Source organism: Alnus glutinosa, chromosome 10 (genome assembly GCF_958979055.1).
Source record: "Alnus glutinosa chromosome 10, dhAlnGlut1.1, whole genome shotgun sequence".
In the NCBI taxonomy this organism is placed as follows: domain Eukaryota; kingdom Viridiplantae; phylum Streptophyta; class Magnoliopsida; order Fagales; family Betulaceae; genus Alnus; species Alnus glutinosa.
Genome location: NC_084895.1, coordinates 17,038,469 through 17,056,137, shown reverse-complemented (window position 1 = coordinate 17,056,137; position 17,669 = coordinate 17,038,469). Strand labels below are relative to the sequence as shown.

Sequence of the window (17,669 nt, the reverse complement as noted above, 5' to 3'; positions counted from 1 at the left end):
TTTTTTTTTTTTTTTTTTTAAAAAAATCAATCAAAAAGCTCATAATTTCTTTTTTTTTTTTTTTAAAAAAAATCTTGGGAGTCAAAATTTTGTATTTAGAAAAAGAGTAATGCTACACATCATCCCCTTGTCCTCCTTTTGTCACCCCAAAATTGATGTAGCTCTTAAAATCACCATTGAATTTTTGATATATCACTTTTGGATTTTGATCCAATGGTGATTTTAAGAGCCACATCAATTTTGGGGTGACAAAAGGAAGACAAAGGGATGATGTGTAGCATTACTCTTAGAAAAAAATCCAAAATATTCATTTTTCAGATTTTTAGGCAATGGTTCAAACTAGAGGTGAATATTAATAATCTTTTGCTTATTTCATTCATCAACCCAATAAGTTTATATAGAGTTACAAAGAAATGTGATAAACATTAATTACTCTCATAAAGATGTATCCTATCACTAACACTTCATAGAGTTGTATCATATGACTATCATATCACTAAACGGTCTAAACCATTAATAAAGATAATACACAACTACTTAAGAATAACATATTATCCATTTATTCTCTACTATTATCTACTACTAGAATCCTAAAAGAAATAATACTTTCATTAGATAAAAAACATCTATTTTATATTTTATATGACTGTAGACTCCTAACAAGACTATGGAGAGAGCTTTTGTGATGATTGGAGAAATTTTCCAATTAGATGTGAGGTCCTTTTGTTAGAAAGCCAAAATTACTGCAAGGGAGTTGCCCTAAAAAATTAAGCTACTAATATTGAGACGCTGCCAGTTCTTGCTGCAAGAAGAGCATTCAGAGCCTCGCCAATAATGGGATCACAAGGGGTACAAATATTTTGTTGATCCATGCATGGATCATGGTTTAAGGATGAGAAGGTTTGGATTGGTTTCTCCTTGAGGAGTTCTAAGTATAGGTCTTTGTTAGTTTTGGAGACTCTAGTGTTAGGGGCTCGGAGTTGGGTGTGGGGGTTTTGATGGCGGTAGTGGTGGTGGGCAGTGGGAGGTGGGGTTAGAGTGAATGGGAAAAATCCATGGGATGCAGATGGCATGGTGTAAAGATTCGGTGTTTTCATCTCCATTCTATTTTATGTTAATGGTTTAAGAACGAGCGTATTTGGATTGGGTCCTCCTTGAGGGGTACTAAGTATGGGTCTTTGTTAGTTTTGAAGACTTCGGTGTCAAGGGCTCAGAGGTGGGTGTGGGGGTTTCGGTGGTGGTGGGCGGTGGGATTAGATTGAATGGGAAAAGTCCATGGGTTGGCTCATTTTAAAGTTTTGGTGTTTTCATCTCCACTCTATTTGATGTTTTCAACTATTGTGCCAAAATTCTATTGGAGGCTGAAAAAAATAAAATAAATAATAAATAAAATAAAGGGTCTTACACCACATTCAGATACAAAAGGCTCTCACTAGTAATTATTATTAAAGAATAATAGAATACTATTTTTAGAAAACTTTTGTCTTCATTAATACTTAGCAAAAAATAAAAGATTATGTAACCCAATTTGTGTGTTCGTATATAATATTAAATAAATTAACTTTAATATTGTTTATATTTTTTTAATAGAAAACCTTCTTCAAATATTTAGCTAAAAATAAATACTAAAGGCATGTTTTACTCAAAAGATATACATGCCACAATTTTAACCAATTCTCCTGAAAGATTATGCTATTTTCTATATATATATGATTTGATCCAAATTTCATTTGGTAGAAGAAAATAGAGATTGATCTGACTGCACTAGCAATTTTGATCATACAAGTGCATAACCAGTAAGAAAGCCAACATAATATTCTGTAGGGTGAAGAACCTGCGGTAGTCCAACTTATTGACAACTCCAGTAAGAAAGCTACCAATATGCACTTAAAAAAAAAAAAACCGACTTTTTAGCCTTTTTTTTTTTTTTAACCTTTTTTGCCGCTTTTCTAAAATGACTCTAATTATTTTTGTTAAAACGGTTTCAATTGGAGCCGTTTTAAAAAATAAAAAACAATTCCATTTACAAAAGATCTAATCAATCAAGTGTATTACTTTAATTGATCAAACATCCAATTAATCCTAGTGCATTAGTCTAATCGATCGTACCACGATCTATTACACTTAGATTCCACAACGATCGATCACATAGATCTTACCACGATCGATCACTCTTAGATCATATCACAATCGATTACATTAATCGTACCACGATCAATTACACTTAGATCCCACTACGATCGATCACATAAATCTTACTACGATCAATCACTCTTAGATCATACCATGATCGATTACATTGATCATGCCATAATCGATCACATAAATCGTATCACAATGAAATTTCAATAGAATGTGCGATTGATCCTAAGTAATAGTCCGATCAATCATGATAGGATCATAGGATCGATAGAAGATCTGATCGATCCAAGTGTATTACTTTGATTGATCGAACATCTAACCAATCATAGTGCATTAGTCTAATCGATCGTGATAGAATTCAATCAATCAAATTTGACACAGTGAATGTTCGATTTAATGTGTTTTCAAGTTCGGTTTGTTTACTTAGTATATGTGAATTAACTAGATAATATGTTAGTTTATGAACTAACTAGTTAGTATATATGTTAACTAATATACACATATATAAATATTAAGTAACATATATTAATAAATTTAGTAAAAAATGGATTAATAAATTTATTAAAAATTAAAAACAATTAGAGTCGTTTTGGGAAAAAATGGCTCCAATTTGAGCCATTTTGTGAAAATAGCTCCAACTATGTATTAATAAATTTATTAAAAATTTAAAACAATTGGAGCTGTTTTAGGAGAAAATGACTCTAAATATGTATTTATAAATTTATTAAAAATTAAAAACAATTGGAGCAGTGTTAGAGAAAATGGCTCAAATTTGAGCCGTGAGAAAACGTCCAAAACAGCTCCAGTTGACGCCGTTTTCCCAAAACAACTCCAAGTCGTTGGGGAGGGGGGGTCCGCACGTCAGCCCCATTTTTTTATCAAAATTTTTGAAACCCTTTTTTAGTTTTTTCTTTCTTCTTTCTTCTTCTTCTTTTCTTTTCGTCCAACCCGGAGAGATTAGAGAGAGACCGAGAGAGAAAGAACACTCTCTCTCACTCTCTGTAACAGTACCAAAATTGGTACCGAAATTCTAGGGTTTTGATTTAGGAATTTTGTAATGGAATCGGTAAAAATGACAGAATTGATGAATTAAAATGTAAGAATTGAAAGAACTAGGAAGAAAAACAGTAAAATGATTGAACAGAATTTACAATTCAAATGGCCACATTCGAGAGGGCCAATCTCCAGAGCATTCGTGGTGCTCGGCCTCCAAGTTTACCACAATAAACAAATTCACTAATCAGATGCCCTCTCCAATTAGAGACTTCTAAGCCTTATATAGCCCATAATCTAAACTCTTAACAATTTATATGGGCATTACTAATAACTACTAACCTAAACCCATCCAGCCTACTATTGCAATTAAGCCCATCCAGCTACTAATGGACCGTTACATTAAAAGATGAGACATCTGTCCCGGCAATTCCTTCAAAAGTTGTGAATCATTGACCATGGCAGCTGGGTACGGATCAGAGGCTCTGATACCAATTATAACAATACCAAAATTGGTACCGAAATTATAGGGCTTTGATTTAGGCATTTTGTAATGGAATCGGTAGAAATGACAGAATTGATGAATTAAAATGGAAGAATTGAAAGAACTAGGAAGAAGAACAGTAAATTGATTGAACGGAATTTACAATTCAAATGGCCACATTCGAGAGGGCCAATCTCCAGAGCATTCGTGGTGCTCGGCCTCCAAGTTTACCACAATAAACAAATTCACTAATCAGATGCCCTCTCCAATTAAACTTCTAAGCCTTATATAACCCCTAATCTAAACTCTTAACAACTTATATGGGCTTTACTAATAACTACTAGCCTAAGCCCATCTAACCCACTATTGCAATTAAGCCCATCCAGCCACTAATGGACCGTTACACTCTCTTTCCCCCCCCCCCCCCCCCCCACCTTCTAGTGAAGCCAACCCACTCACCGCACCGGACAGCTCGTCCCCGATGGGCACGGCCCGACGCCGGTGAAGCAAGGGAGTTTGAAAATTCGGGGTTTTCTCGGTACCCAAACAAGGGGGGACTCGTTTTTGGGTAAGGCTGGCTTTGATTTTCATTTTTAGTTTGTTTTGGAGGATTTTCCTTAGAAAAACCGAATGGGTATAGAGAAATTTTAGGGTTTGTGGAGGATTTCCAGTATAGGAACCGAATGGGTGTAAATTTATTGAAAAACTTTTTGGGTTGTTTTGGGTTTCCTCTTCCTCTGTTAGTGGCCGAATGAATATTGTGAGAATTTCTGAGTTTGTTTTAAGCTAAAAACCGAAAGGGTGTTTTGGATTTTTTGGTGTGCGATTTTTGTTTTTCTTGATGATTTTGTATCCTTGCAGGAAATATATTTACACACACACTGAAAGTCTAAGAGTGTCAATGTTCTTTGGACATGTTATCTCATGTTGGTTGTCCTTGCTGTAGAATGAAAATAGGACTGCATATATTTACTTCATGTTAGGCTGATTCATGAAATTTAGGTGTAAATAAGTTGAAGTGCTCAGCAGGAGCATGCTTGTTTGGTATCATGGTATGGTGTTAACATATGGTTATATAAAATGCTACTCTGTTGACTCTTCGTTAATTGATATAATAGTTTACTATGTGTTGCATTTCCCATTCTCTGTGCTTCATAATGTTAGAATATTATTGTATTGATTATAATTAACTGCTTTGACACCTTGTTGAAGCTAATCAAACATCCAAATGTTGTAAAAAAATTTGGGGTACAAGCAGTCTTCAATTTCCACCCCCCCCACCCCCCCCCCCCCTCCCCCCTTTTTTTTTTTGCGCAAAAAGGGGTCATTCTGGTATGTTTTGTTTCCAAAATTTGTATAGTTGTTCAAATAAATGTGTAGGATTGTACAGCTTGTGAAATTGAATGGCAACATTTGTTTATCTTGTACGTAATCTGGTCACGTTATGATACAAAATATTGTTTCAAGCTAGGTGTAATTCTATGAGGTGGCAAGAATTCCCTGATGACTAGAGTGGATTCTGGAACCTTAGACCCTTAGCTTTGACTCTCTCCATCATTAGTTAACTTATGATTTGTTGTTTACTTATGATAATTTCAGTGGCATGTCAGGAAAATGGGCTATTGTTTGTGGCCTGATTGAATTTTGGTTGTTGAAAATTACCTTGAGCTGGTATCTAATTGTAGGTCGCAGATGGGGATCTACCCATCATTGCTTCAAAATGGGCGAGTAACTTTGTTTCTATGAATTTCTCTAATATATGAATCTTTTTGTGTTTTTAATGTGTCAAATCATACTTAATTTGTTAGAATGGAGGTTGAAGTATCAATTAATTCCTACTTTGCATTTAGCTATGTGGCTAGGCTGGAAGATGGCACTGTGTTTGAGAAAAAATGAATTGATGGAGAGCAGCCTTAAGAGTTTATAACCGATGAAGGTCAGTTTTATTCCTAAACTTTACTGATATCCTCTTTATCTTATACATTTTTTTGTTAGATTGTTAAAAAGCAGCTTTGAATAGAGTTTGCCTTGCTATCTTTAGAACAAGTAATTGCTGGTCTAGACCGAGCAGTGGCAAGAATAAAGAACGGAGAGCGGGCAATATTGACAATAAATCCTGATTTTGGATTTCGAAGCAGTGAAGTAAGGCGGGATCTTGATGTAATTCCACCATCTTCAAATGTAGTCTATGAAGTTAAAGTGTTAGATTTTTTAAAGGTAACAATCATTTTGATCAATTTGTAGATTTAACAATGAGATAATCCCATCTTTCTGAATTTTTCATAAAATTATCATTACATGGTAGGACAATCTGATAGAGAGAATTAAGCATATATGTATTGGTGGAAGAATTAACAATTAAAGGAGGTGTATAAAAGAGATTATGGATGACATAAAAATTGAGAAGCAAAGCAACATGGGCTGGTCTTTGCCGTGTTGTGGCCATTAAGATCCAATGAATGAGATCCCTGAAGTCAAGCAATTCAAAATGTTTGAGTCATTAGGTTGACAATAGTCTTCTTCAAATAAGGCATTGGTGATCAAAGTTTTCTAATCATTGTGCAATGTTTGGCTTGCATCATGGGAGTACTAAAAGAAGGCTAAAAAGTTAATATGAGATAAAAGATGTGTTTGCTGATGGAACTTGAATGTTTTTCCTAGCTGCTGAATTGCCATGCATGATTCTTAGTGGCTAATAAAGTTTTAACTTCATTATTTAACTATCACTAATACATTATCACCACAAATACAATCACATTACCACGTTCACTGTGTAGGCACCATTTAAAGCAGCTCCAAATTGCAACTGATTCTTAGTGGCTAATGGTTTTGAATTTTTCATTTTGAACGAATTTCTTTGTGTCATTTTTTCTTGTGCTATGCTGGCTATGATCCTTTAAGTTAGTCTTGTGGCTAGCTGGGCAATTTTTTTTTTTTTTTGGAGTTTCTAGGTTCTCAATAAATTGTGGTGGATTGGGTCATATGGGTGTGGTTTTTGTAAATAAATTTGGGTAAATTGCAATGAATTGAGTATTTTTGAATCTGGTATTTTAGGAAATTCTTATTTTTTTAAAAAATAAAATAAAATTATTTAGAGTCGTTTTAAGGACCCTAAAACGACTCCAAGTAGAAAATAATTTTTTTTTTTAATTATTTTAAGCCGTTTTAGTAATAAAACGGCTCAAAATAAATGGTTCTAACCGGTTAGAGCCGTTTATCCAAAACGGCTTAAATCGCTTAGAGCCGTTTTTATCAAAATGGCTATCATTAGAACCATTTTAGTAAAAAAAAGGCTCAAATGAGCAATTTAATACGGCACTCTTGAACCATTTTTAAAACGGCTTAAAAAAAAGGCTAAAAAAAAGGGTTCAAACGACGCTAAACAAGTAATATCGCTTTTTGGGCAAAAAAGACACAAAATACCCTCTCTTTTCGTCTTTTTTTTTTTTTTTTAGAAAGTGTTTACGAATGTCTAAATTGAGCCAGCAAGGACGAGCAGGTCCTAGAAGAAAAGTTTGAAAGCTCACATTCGACCTTCCTAAAGTTAATAATTAGAGAAAGTGTTAAAGAATGAATAAATAAATAACTCAAATAACAAAGAACTTCCTGCATGTGCTCTTTTCTTCTTGACGTGGGGTCTATATTTTCTCCTTGATATATAGTTGCATAAAGGATGTGTATAATATTTGAAATCCTAGCCTGGAGTATTATTACGTGGGGGGCCGGGCCATTTGTCACATTTTCGAATATTGTGGCTCATTTAATTATTAATATGTGTGATCGATCTCTGACGACGAAAAAATTGAAACATATATATATAGATAAATGATCCTTACACTCATTTCTCACAACAGCCCCACAACAAGCTGACGTGGCTGGTAGTATTTTATTATTTTTTTACAAAAAGAAAACAAAACAAAAAAAGTAATAAAATATTACCAACCACGACAGCTTGTTGTGGGGCTGTTGTGAGAAATGAGTGTAGAAATTATTTCTCATATAAAAATTAAAAAAATTATCCGTTAAAAAAATATTAACATTAACGGCCAAAATATGCCACGTTAAGTTACATGCGCGCAAAACAGAAAGTACGACTTTCTTTCTTTCTATTCGCTTTCCCCCACACTCTTCTTCTTCTCATTTTCTTGTCGTAAGTTAATACTTCTCAAAATACACTCTTAATGTTAGTTTTTATTTTTTTGGATGAATTCTATAATGTTACTTTTTCATGTTATGTATGATTTTTTTCTTCAGGGTTCAGAAAAGACAGCCATGGGATAGGGTTCTTTGTTTTTGACCCATCTGATTCTTTAAGCTCCATCAAAGGGCCAAATAAACAAGGATCCAAAACACCCACGAGTTCCATGCTAATTAATGAGTTTTTTTTTTTTTCAAATGATTGTCACACAAGATTGGGTTCAAAACGATTCTTTAAACTTCATCACACAAGATTGGGCATCGCCATTGCAGATCTGGGCTCGTCGTTGCCCAGATCTATGCATCCTGCGATCTTGGCCGTGGCAAGACCCGCCACCTCCCATCCCCGGCTTGACGGCAGACGTAAAACGGCGTATTTCGGCGGGGAAGAAGTTCTTTTGGTGGTCTGGTTTTTGAGGTCTCTCTTCTTTTTTCTTTTCTTTTTTCCTGTTCCTTGCTGGCTGGATCCCTTAAGAGATGCGTTGAGAGCAGTGTGAAGAAGATCGAAGACAAGATCTGCACTTGTCACTCAAAGACTTCCCTTGTTCTTCTTATTCGGAGATCTGTTGCTGGCCGTAGATCTTGATCTGGTGGAAGTATTGTTGTGCACGTGCAAGAACGTTAGATCCTAAGGACTGGTAGCTAAAGTGGTTGACTATTTCGAGCCTGCTTTGCCTCTTACATGCAACCCGAGTGACCATGGGATAATACCGCATATATATTCCTTTATTGAAGAATGTTTTCTCTGCAGATCTCACATACACTTTCAGCAAACAAACCCGTCCGTTTGGCTATATATATATATATATATATTCTCCTTGATATGATATATAGTTGCATAAAGGATGTGTAAAATATTTGAAATCCTGGAGTATTATTACGTGTGGGTGGCTGCATGGGCCATTTTTCACATTTTCATTTAATTATATATTAATATGCATGTGTGATCGATCTCTGACAATGAGCATTGAAACATTGAGTACATATATATAGATCGGAGCACAAAATTAAAAAAGATTATTCGTACGTTGTTCAAAACCAATGAGGGTGGAAGTATTGTTGTGCACGTGCAAGAACGTTAGATATTCCTTGCGTCAAGCTAACTAGCTAGGGACTGGTAGCTAAAGCTGACTATTTTGAGCCTGCTCTTTGCCTCTTATAAAGTAAGTCTCTGCACTCCCCCCGGGCAGTGACCAGGATAATTAATACCGCATGTTCCATATATAAGTAAGCTTCATCAAGGAGGAAGGGTCGAAGGGCTTTGGTAATAACTCTCTCTCAAATAAATTATTTTTGCTAGCTATATTACTGATGAATCTTTGTATGTCCGCACATAATTGTGTTTTAGGTTCTATTTTTGCGAATTTGCTGTACGTTAGAGATGTCAATCTTGCTTTGTTATTATTATTATTATTATTATTTCTTTTTAAACCTTTTCTTTTAGATATTATCATATTAACGAGGAGTCTTTTCTTTTCATACTACAAGTTTATATATATTTTTCTTTCTCCTCTTAATTTGTCAGAAAATATATTAGTAGATGCATGTTCTACCTTCTTTTCTCATCATTTCTCGATGGTCTAGTAAAATTCCTTTCACATTTGCGGTTCTAGAATCAAACCTGACAATACCGATAGACATGAATCTTTGTATCTCCGCACATATATAATTGTGTTTTAGGTTCGTTTCTAAGTGCAAATTTGCTCTTAGAAACGTGATTTCTTTTAAATAAAATATTAAAAATTATTTTCATAACTTTGCTATTATATATTAACGATTGAGTCGTCTTTTCTTTTCATACTGCAAGTTTAGTTGAAAATATATATATATATATTACTAGATTTAACATTTTTCCCTGCCGGGAAATAACATAAACGCAGGAAGAATTCCCGTCTAAACAGATGTAGTTGAAGAATATATATTAACTAGCTATTTGAAGATTCTTAAATTCTTGGTAAGAAATCTTAATTAAGTGGCCAATTAAAGCCACGTCTTCCAGAAATCAAATATATAACATTTAAAAACATATTATAAATAGGCAAAAATTAATAAAATAAAACTTTTGTAAAAGCAATTAAACTATCAAATTATAAAAAATAAAATTAGATTTAAATTAACAAAAGTCTGTTCCTACCTCTATCATTTGATTTGCACTCTCCGATTTTTTCATCTCATGAGCATATCTATGTACAAAAAATATAATATCTTGAGAAAAAAAAAAAAAAGAAAAAAAAGAAGAAGAAGAAGAAGCTGATATAGTAATTTTTTTAAAGAAAAAGGCAGACCATTTTTAATTGAGGCTTTGTTGAGATCTAGTTTCAAAGAAGTTTGCTCAATCTCTTTGCTGCTCTCTTTTGGCATTTTAAGATGCAAAGAACTTAAAAGATTCCTCTCATCGCAAAACCATAAACACTAGAAACTAAATACAAAAAGAAAAATCAAATATACTCTTTTGCAACAAAAGAATATTGAACTCTAGCTATCACCTAGCAATTGGAAGCACGACGAAGACGCAGTCCTCTATTTGCCAAGATGTTTGAGCCTTTTTTCGTTTTTTTTTTTTTTTTTTTTTTTTTTTTTTTTTTTTTTTTTGGTTTTTTTCAATCTATAGGGGTATGAAGAAAAAAAACTGTAGCCTGATGGGTCATTGTGGCAATCTAAAGTTTGGGGGTACATTTGTAATTAATATGTGTATTTGTTAATATTATTAAAACAAAATTAGAGTACTATATATTTTAAGCAAACATTTGTTGTTTATAAATACTTAGCCAAAAAATAAAAGATTATATAAACTAGTTTGCGTATTCGTAAATAATGTTAAAGAAATTAATTGACTATTATTTATGTTTTTTTTATTAAAAAAATATTCATAAATACGTAGCCAAAAATTAAAAATATTAAATAACCCAATTTATATTAATTTGTTAATATTATTAAAAGAAAAGTAGAGTACTATTTTAAGCAAACTTTTGTTCTTCATAAATATTTAAGGAAAAATAAAAAATAATACTTAGGTAAAAAGTCAAAATCAAAACATTCTATTTTTTTTTTCACTTTTTATATCACATCAATTTTTTTTATTACTATTCAAATAAAAAAAAATCACTACAAAACAAAGCTTTTTTCACTTTTCCATAAAAAAAATTCAAACTTCTTTCTACTTTGTATCACTTCAATTACATTTTATTCCTATTCAAAAAAATTATTTCTCTCCACAAGAGTTACCAAACAAGGCCAAAGTATTTAATTAGTTAAAGCAGGTAGTACGTTTAAGTAGAACATATGGCCTAGTAGAAAATCATTCATTGGAACAACTTTGAGCTTTATGAATATCCTTATATTTGATTAGGTTTGTTGTCCATTTTTTTTTTTTTTTTTTTGGCTCTGCAAATATGGGTGAAAGTTTTTCAACATGGACAAAGTGTCCTATATATATTTACTTAACATAGTTTGAAAATTTAATGGCCATTACTAAACTAGCATTATATCATGCATGCATTTGTGAATTAGTTATAAATATTAAAAGACGTGTTCCATGTAATGTAAGAAACAAGATATAGGTAATCTAATCATTCATGTGTATTCACTGCCCATAAAATTGAGAGTTAAACACAATGCGGCAATCCAGCTAGCCATGTTGCTGATGTAGGTATGCTGACTAAATTTTCTTAACGCATGTTGTCTTTTAATTAGATATGGTGTGGTAGCACCCATAAAATTTAACAGAGGATGAATGAAGGGGATTCAATTGACGAAGATTCAAACCTTATGAAGTGATTTGGAAAAAAGTGAAATCCCAAAGACTACTAGAGCATTTTTCCCTTTCTTTTTTCATAATTAGTCCCACACTTTCCTTTCATGCTAACCCAATAAAAGCCCAAACGATTGGTTTGATTTTTAATTTCTAGCTTTGAAATAAATTGCAATTCAGTGTTTGATCATTTTGAGCATTAAACTCTAAAATAAGATATCAGACTTGTTTGTAAATTAAGCATACGCATGGATATTCCATCACCTTAAATTAAGTTTGCTGATTTCCATTAAATTATATTTAAGTATACCATGCTTGTGGAGATCCTACCATCTAATGTATAGATCTGTTGGAAATACCATTTGAATTCCTTTCATGAGTATAGAGTACTATACACTCATTAATCTTGCTTTGTTCAACTTTGCATTGTAATAATTGGGTGAAATTATTTGTTTTTTTAGATGAATAAGTAAGCATGTTATAACAATTAAACCATCAAAATAAAGTTACACATCAACAAAACTCAACAAAACAGACATCCAACTGCAGAACAAGCAACTGCAGCTAAGCTAACTACAGCAAAACAAGCTGCAACAAAACAACAACAGCAAACACAACGGACTAGATTTAGTTCAAAACAGAATCAGCTAAATTCCAAAGCTGACAAATTCTAACATTTTCTCTAGTCTTCTTAAAAGAACCTTTTCTAGAAATTCGGATTCTAACTTCCCAAAGGATCATCTTGAGAATCTGCTCATCAGAACTAGGAACACCACAAAACCTAATAGCATTCCTAGCTTTCCATAAACCATACATAGCAGAACCAAAGACTAGCCAGCATAGAACCCCCAGCATAATCTTCTTCTTCCAATTACTGCAACCCTCTGTCAGCACAACCTACCAGTCAAGCAAACAAGGCACACCAAGACACCTTTGCATACAGGATTTCTAGATTCTCGAGCTAAAGCTACACTAAAAAAAGAGATGATTTCTACTCTCATTTACATGACGACAAAAACCACAAAGAGAATCTACATTAAAACCCCACACCAGAAGACGATCACATGTTGTTAACCTATTTTGCAGTGCCAACCATAGAATAAATGCATGTTTTGGAATAGCACAAGGAAACCAAACCAAATGCCACAATTCAAATTCAGATTTCTTATCCCTCAAGAAATCTCAAGTTTCAGAACTCACAAGAGTACCCTTCTGAGCAGCCTTCCACACTGGTTTATCATCAGAACTAAAAGGATCTTCTGGGAGACGACATTGAATTTCAACCAAATTCTCAAACCTGGCTGGCTTCCAACACCAAATCTCATTACTCAAAACAGAAGTAAGTTTAGAATTTAACCCACTTTTTGCATCATAAACAACCCGAAAACCGTACCTCTCAATCAACACACCACAAGGATGCCAAATGTCAAACTACAAATGAATATTCTGACCATCTCCAACTTAAAAAAAAATTAAGTTCCTAGCAATACTCCGAAGTTTGAGAAGGCTTCTCCAACACAAAGAACAATCCTGAGGAATGTTCACATTCCAGAAACTCTTTCCTTTCAGCATGTATATTTTAATCCAAGCAACCCAAATGGAACAAGCACAAGCAAATAGATTCAAAATATGACTCAAAATGGTAGTTCTATTCCAAACTTCCAAAATTTTCAAGCCACGACCCCTCTCTTTCTTAGGAAAACAAATAGCACTCCAAGCTACTTTAGCTTTTGTAGAATCACTATCCTTCCCATTCCACAAAAACCGATTAAACTTCTGGTTAATATCCCTAATAATCTTCTTTAAAGGATGAAAATCCCTGACCAAAAGACTTGAAGACTATAAAGAACTGAGGATAAAAACGGACGTCTTCCAGCAAAAGAAATTTTTTGAAGTCCAAGAACCTATTCGACCTGAAATCTTATCAACCAGGGCTTTACAATCTGAGGTAGACAACTTAGTATAGACCAAAGGAACTCCTAAGTATCTGATAGGAAAAAATTGGTTGAAATTATTTTCAAGAGTCAGTCCTATATATTCTTCAATTTCTAATGTTATAGATTTCGCTGGGATGTACAGGCCCATGTACAAATGTACTAGTACAGTATCTCAGGAACAAACAATGCCTAGAACATGCATGTTCATGTAGAGTGCAGTAGTAGCATCTATTGTAATTAATTCACAAAACGGAAACTTTTATTCTTTATTTTTTGTCAAATTTACTATGGCAAGGAAACAAAGCAACAAGAAAACACTAACGGTTCTTGAAAATTAAAGTGACAAATACGAAAGGGAAATATCTAACTTATTCTATAGATTATGCTCACAATAAAGAGATTTTTTTTTTTTTGGATGAATCAAGACTTTTATAACCAAACTCAAACAATACGTCTCTCCAGAAACTGGATACACCCCAAAACAAGGAACACTTCACAACAAGCTCAATTCTTCAACTTAAACAGCAGGAGAAAATTGAAAACCAAGCACAACACAACAGAACTATAACATCCACAATATAGAGATTGATTTCATAAACAAGCAATTTATGGAAATATTGCTTCATACTTTAGATTAGTCAAACATTTTGCACCCTTGGAGGGCCGGCTTGCTGTGTTGGCAGATTGCAAATCCATTTGAATGCGTCATGTAGTTTGTTGAATACTCGAGTTGATATGTTATGGAGCGACTCATAAATCTGTTGGTATTTATCATGGAGGCTATGGAGCCACTCAGAATTCTGCTGGTATATTTCATGGAGCGACTCAGAAGTCTGCTGATATATTTCATAGAGTGACTCATAAATTTGCTGATATGAGCCATGCAATTCCCTTATGGATTTGAATGCACATTGACAAAAAATGATCCACCACCAAATGGGAGGAAGGAGGATCGATAGCAATATACCACAAGCTATGACACCCGAAATCTGACAAACAAGTTTAGTGATAGGGAGGTATCGCGTGTTTGTAATTGGTTGGGTCATCTCCAGCAAATATTTGGCGTAAACTTTTGTGACCAGTACTAGAATGAAAAGCATCATGATTGGACCATGTGTGTCGAATGGAGAAGACTGTGCATTTTGATACTTCACTTGGATGAGGCCAATAAGCACTTGAACGAGAAATTGGACAGTACCAGCTTGAATATTGGTGGAGAAACCATGGCCAATCTGTCCTTGCTCACTTGCAAAACCAAAAATAGAAAATGAAAATATTTATTCATCGGAAAAAAAGAAAAAGAAAATAGAAATCATTACTAGGTAGTTTCTCACTTATATATTATTTTTTTCTTTTAGCTAGGGCGCGGCGGTGGGGGCATGATCCTCCTAGGCTTCCTTTTCTCCACCACTAGAGGGGTGAGATACAAGGGTTTGGCGTGATACAAGTGTTTGGACAGTGGGTTCAGAGAGGAGCTGAGGGAGCTGATGATGAGAGGGAAAGTAGAGAGAAACGCGTGCAATCGTGGCTCTAAGAGAACTGTTTGTGAAGGGGAGGTATGTGGAGGTGTTGAAAACGGCGGACTAGGGCTTGCTGGGTTTGCGGAGGATCTTTAAGGGTTTAACCAAACAAGTGTGAAAGGGAGCATTTTCAACACCTCCTCCTCCATTTTTTTGGGTATGTGGGTAGGGCTGCGGAGGTGTACGTTGAAAATGGCGGCGGAGGGTTTGCTGGGTGAGAAGGGTTGCCAAAGAAGAAAGGTCTGGGTGTGTGAGAAGGGTTTAACCAAAAATGATCGAGATCGAGGTCTGGGTATGTTGTTCGTCATAAAAAATTTAGTAGTGAAATATTACAAGACTTGTTCTGGTATACCTCATGGCTCAGAGAGAATTAAACATGCGTGTAAAACCATAATTAAAGCAAAGAGATTTGCAGTATTTACCGGTTGACGAAACCGATCACTGGTTCCATTACCCGTTGCTATTCCTACTATATATCTTTTTAAGTAACTCTGCGTCAGGAGATCAACAGGAATGGAACTGGTTTTGGAAGAGGACGATGGTCATCAGTGGGTTGCGTCAGGGGAATGAATGTGACTGATATAGATATAGGCTGTTTTGGCTCATGACTAGGGTCCCCTGAAATGCGATCATGTGACTTATAATTGCGAATATCCTTACGTACCCTTGGGGTATACACTCTACCTGGAAGGTGATTTGGTGCTTTATGTTCATTTCGGTAAATGAATCCTATTATTATACATTTATTTTTATTTTTATTTTTTTTAATCATGATAGAAGTGTGTGAGCGCACGCGCTAAAAAAGAAAACTAAAGTAAAAAAGAAAAAGAAAAATTAATAAAATAACAAGGAAGGGACAATGACACTAGCTAGCTATGACAGACTGATCAACGTAAGCGCGCGTACGCGGGTGATTCTTATCCAAAAAAAGGTACCCGAGTGACAATGGGCGGCTGAACGCGTAACGTAAGTTTCTTTTCTTCTCTCAAGCTGTACGGTAGTAAGGTTTCACTTTTATTTTCGAGTTTTGCTATATATCCAACTAATTAACCAAAATAACTCTTTTAACTCTTTTAACTATTTTAACTAACCCACCTTGCATGAATGCTGCCCGTTTTCCAGCTGAAGTTCAATCCGGCTCAAAATTATCAACAACTAATTAACTTTTTAATAGAAAAGGCCAATTCGATCAAAGTCTAAATTCTTAATGGGATGGGACCCAGCACCCTTTACGAGCTATTCTTCAATACTCCCCCGACCGACCATTCATGGATCATGGTCCATTTTAGTCACGTAAACATAGATATAAAACATCAAATATACCTGTAGAACTCACATTAAAACGTGCATATATGCCACGTGTTTGGCTAACAATGAGTGAGATTCAATTCCATGTAAAACTATCAATAACTACTTATCTTTCAAAATATTAACACGCCAATTAAACAAGCTACTTGCTCTTCCTCTATTCCCTTTACTGTCCAATCCGCATACTTTATCCTTAATTAATAACGAAACCTCCATAAAATTAATTTTCTAGAATTTATAGATATTTTATAATGTAAATTTCCTCAACTCCCAATTATTGTTTTTAAATTTGTTTTGGCCTAAAACCTTTTTCTCTAATCAGTTTAATTTCTCTATTTTTTTTTTTTTTTTGTGTTTGATACGATCCAAAATTTTGGTCAAACTGAAAACATTTTCGATCGATCAGAAAAACTTCATTTTTAAGCTGCATAACATGGTTTCTCTTTTTATTTTTATAAACTATATATTTTTTGAGTTTAAGCTTCACCTTCTCGGCCCACAGTATCTGATGTCATTCTTTCACGTACTCTTTCTTGTAGTTTATTCTCCATCACTACCAAAAGTCATCGTTCGATGTCGGAAGTTGCCGGAAGTCACCAATTGTCGGCCAGAAAAGAGTGTGGAAGGAAAACTTAAATGAACCGCAGGTCCACAAATAATGCTTAGTTTAGCTGACCAGAAGTGCAATAGTTTAGCTGATCGACCACAGAGAATACTTTTTAAGCAAACTTTTGTTCTTAATAAATACATAGGTAAAAATAAAAGAATATCTAACCCAATTTGTGCATTTGTGAATAATATTAAAGAAATTAACTTTAATATTGTTTTTTAAAAAAAATATTGGTAGAAAACGTTCTATGTACATATTCTTTGCCAAAAATAAATACTAAATGCATGTTTTACTCAAAAGTGCACATGTCACAATTTTAACCAATTCTCTTGAAGGATTCAACTGTTTTATATGTGTGTGTAATATTATTAAAAGAATAATAGAATACTATTTAAAGCAAATACTGTTGTTTATAAATACTTAGTGAATATATATATATATATATATGTAACCCAGTTTGAGTATTCGTAAACAATGTTAAAGAATTAACTTTAATATTGTTTATAATTTTTTTTATAAAAGAAGTGTTCTTCATAAATACTTATGCTCCGTTTGTTTTGATGTAAAATAGTTTCCGTCGTAAAATGGTTTCAAGGAAGTCATTTTTTTGAAAAATATTTTTCTCCGAAAGCATTTTTTAGTGTTTGGCGCATACGTAAAATCACATATTTTTTTTTATATTTTTATTTAATCATATTAACCTATAAAAATCAATTTTTATTCAAAA

The 17,669-nt window shown here is 33.8% G+C and overlaps 1 long non-coding RNA gene across 1 annotated transcript; it reads left to right on the top strand.

Annotated features, from left to right (window-relative positions):
- Window positions 1-9,007: 9,007 nt before the first annotated feature.
- Window positions 9,008-17,151, top strand: LOC133879380 (uncharacterized). Its single transcript, XR_009902061.1, has 2 exons — window positions 9,008-9,080; window positions 16,872-17,151. It is a non-coding gene; the product is annotated as an uncharacterized LOC133879380 (long non-coding RNA).
- Window positions 17,152-17,669: the final 518 nt, after the last annotated feature.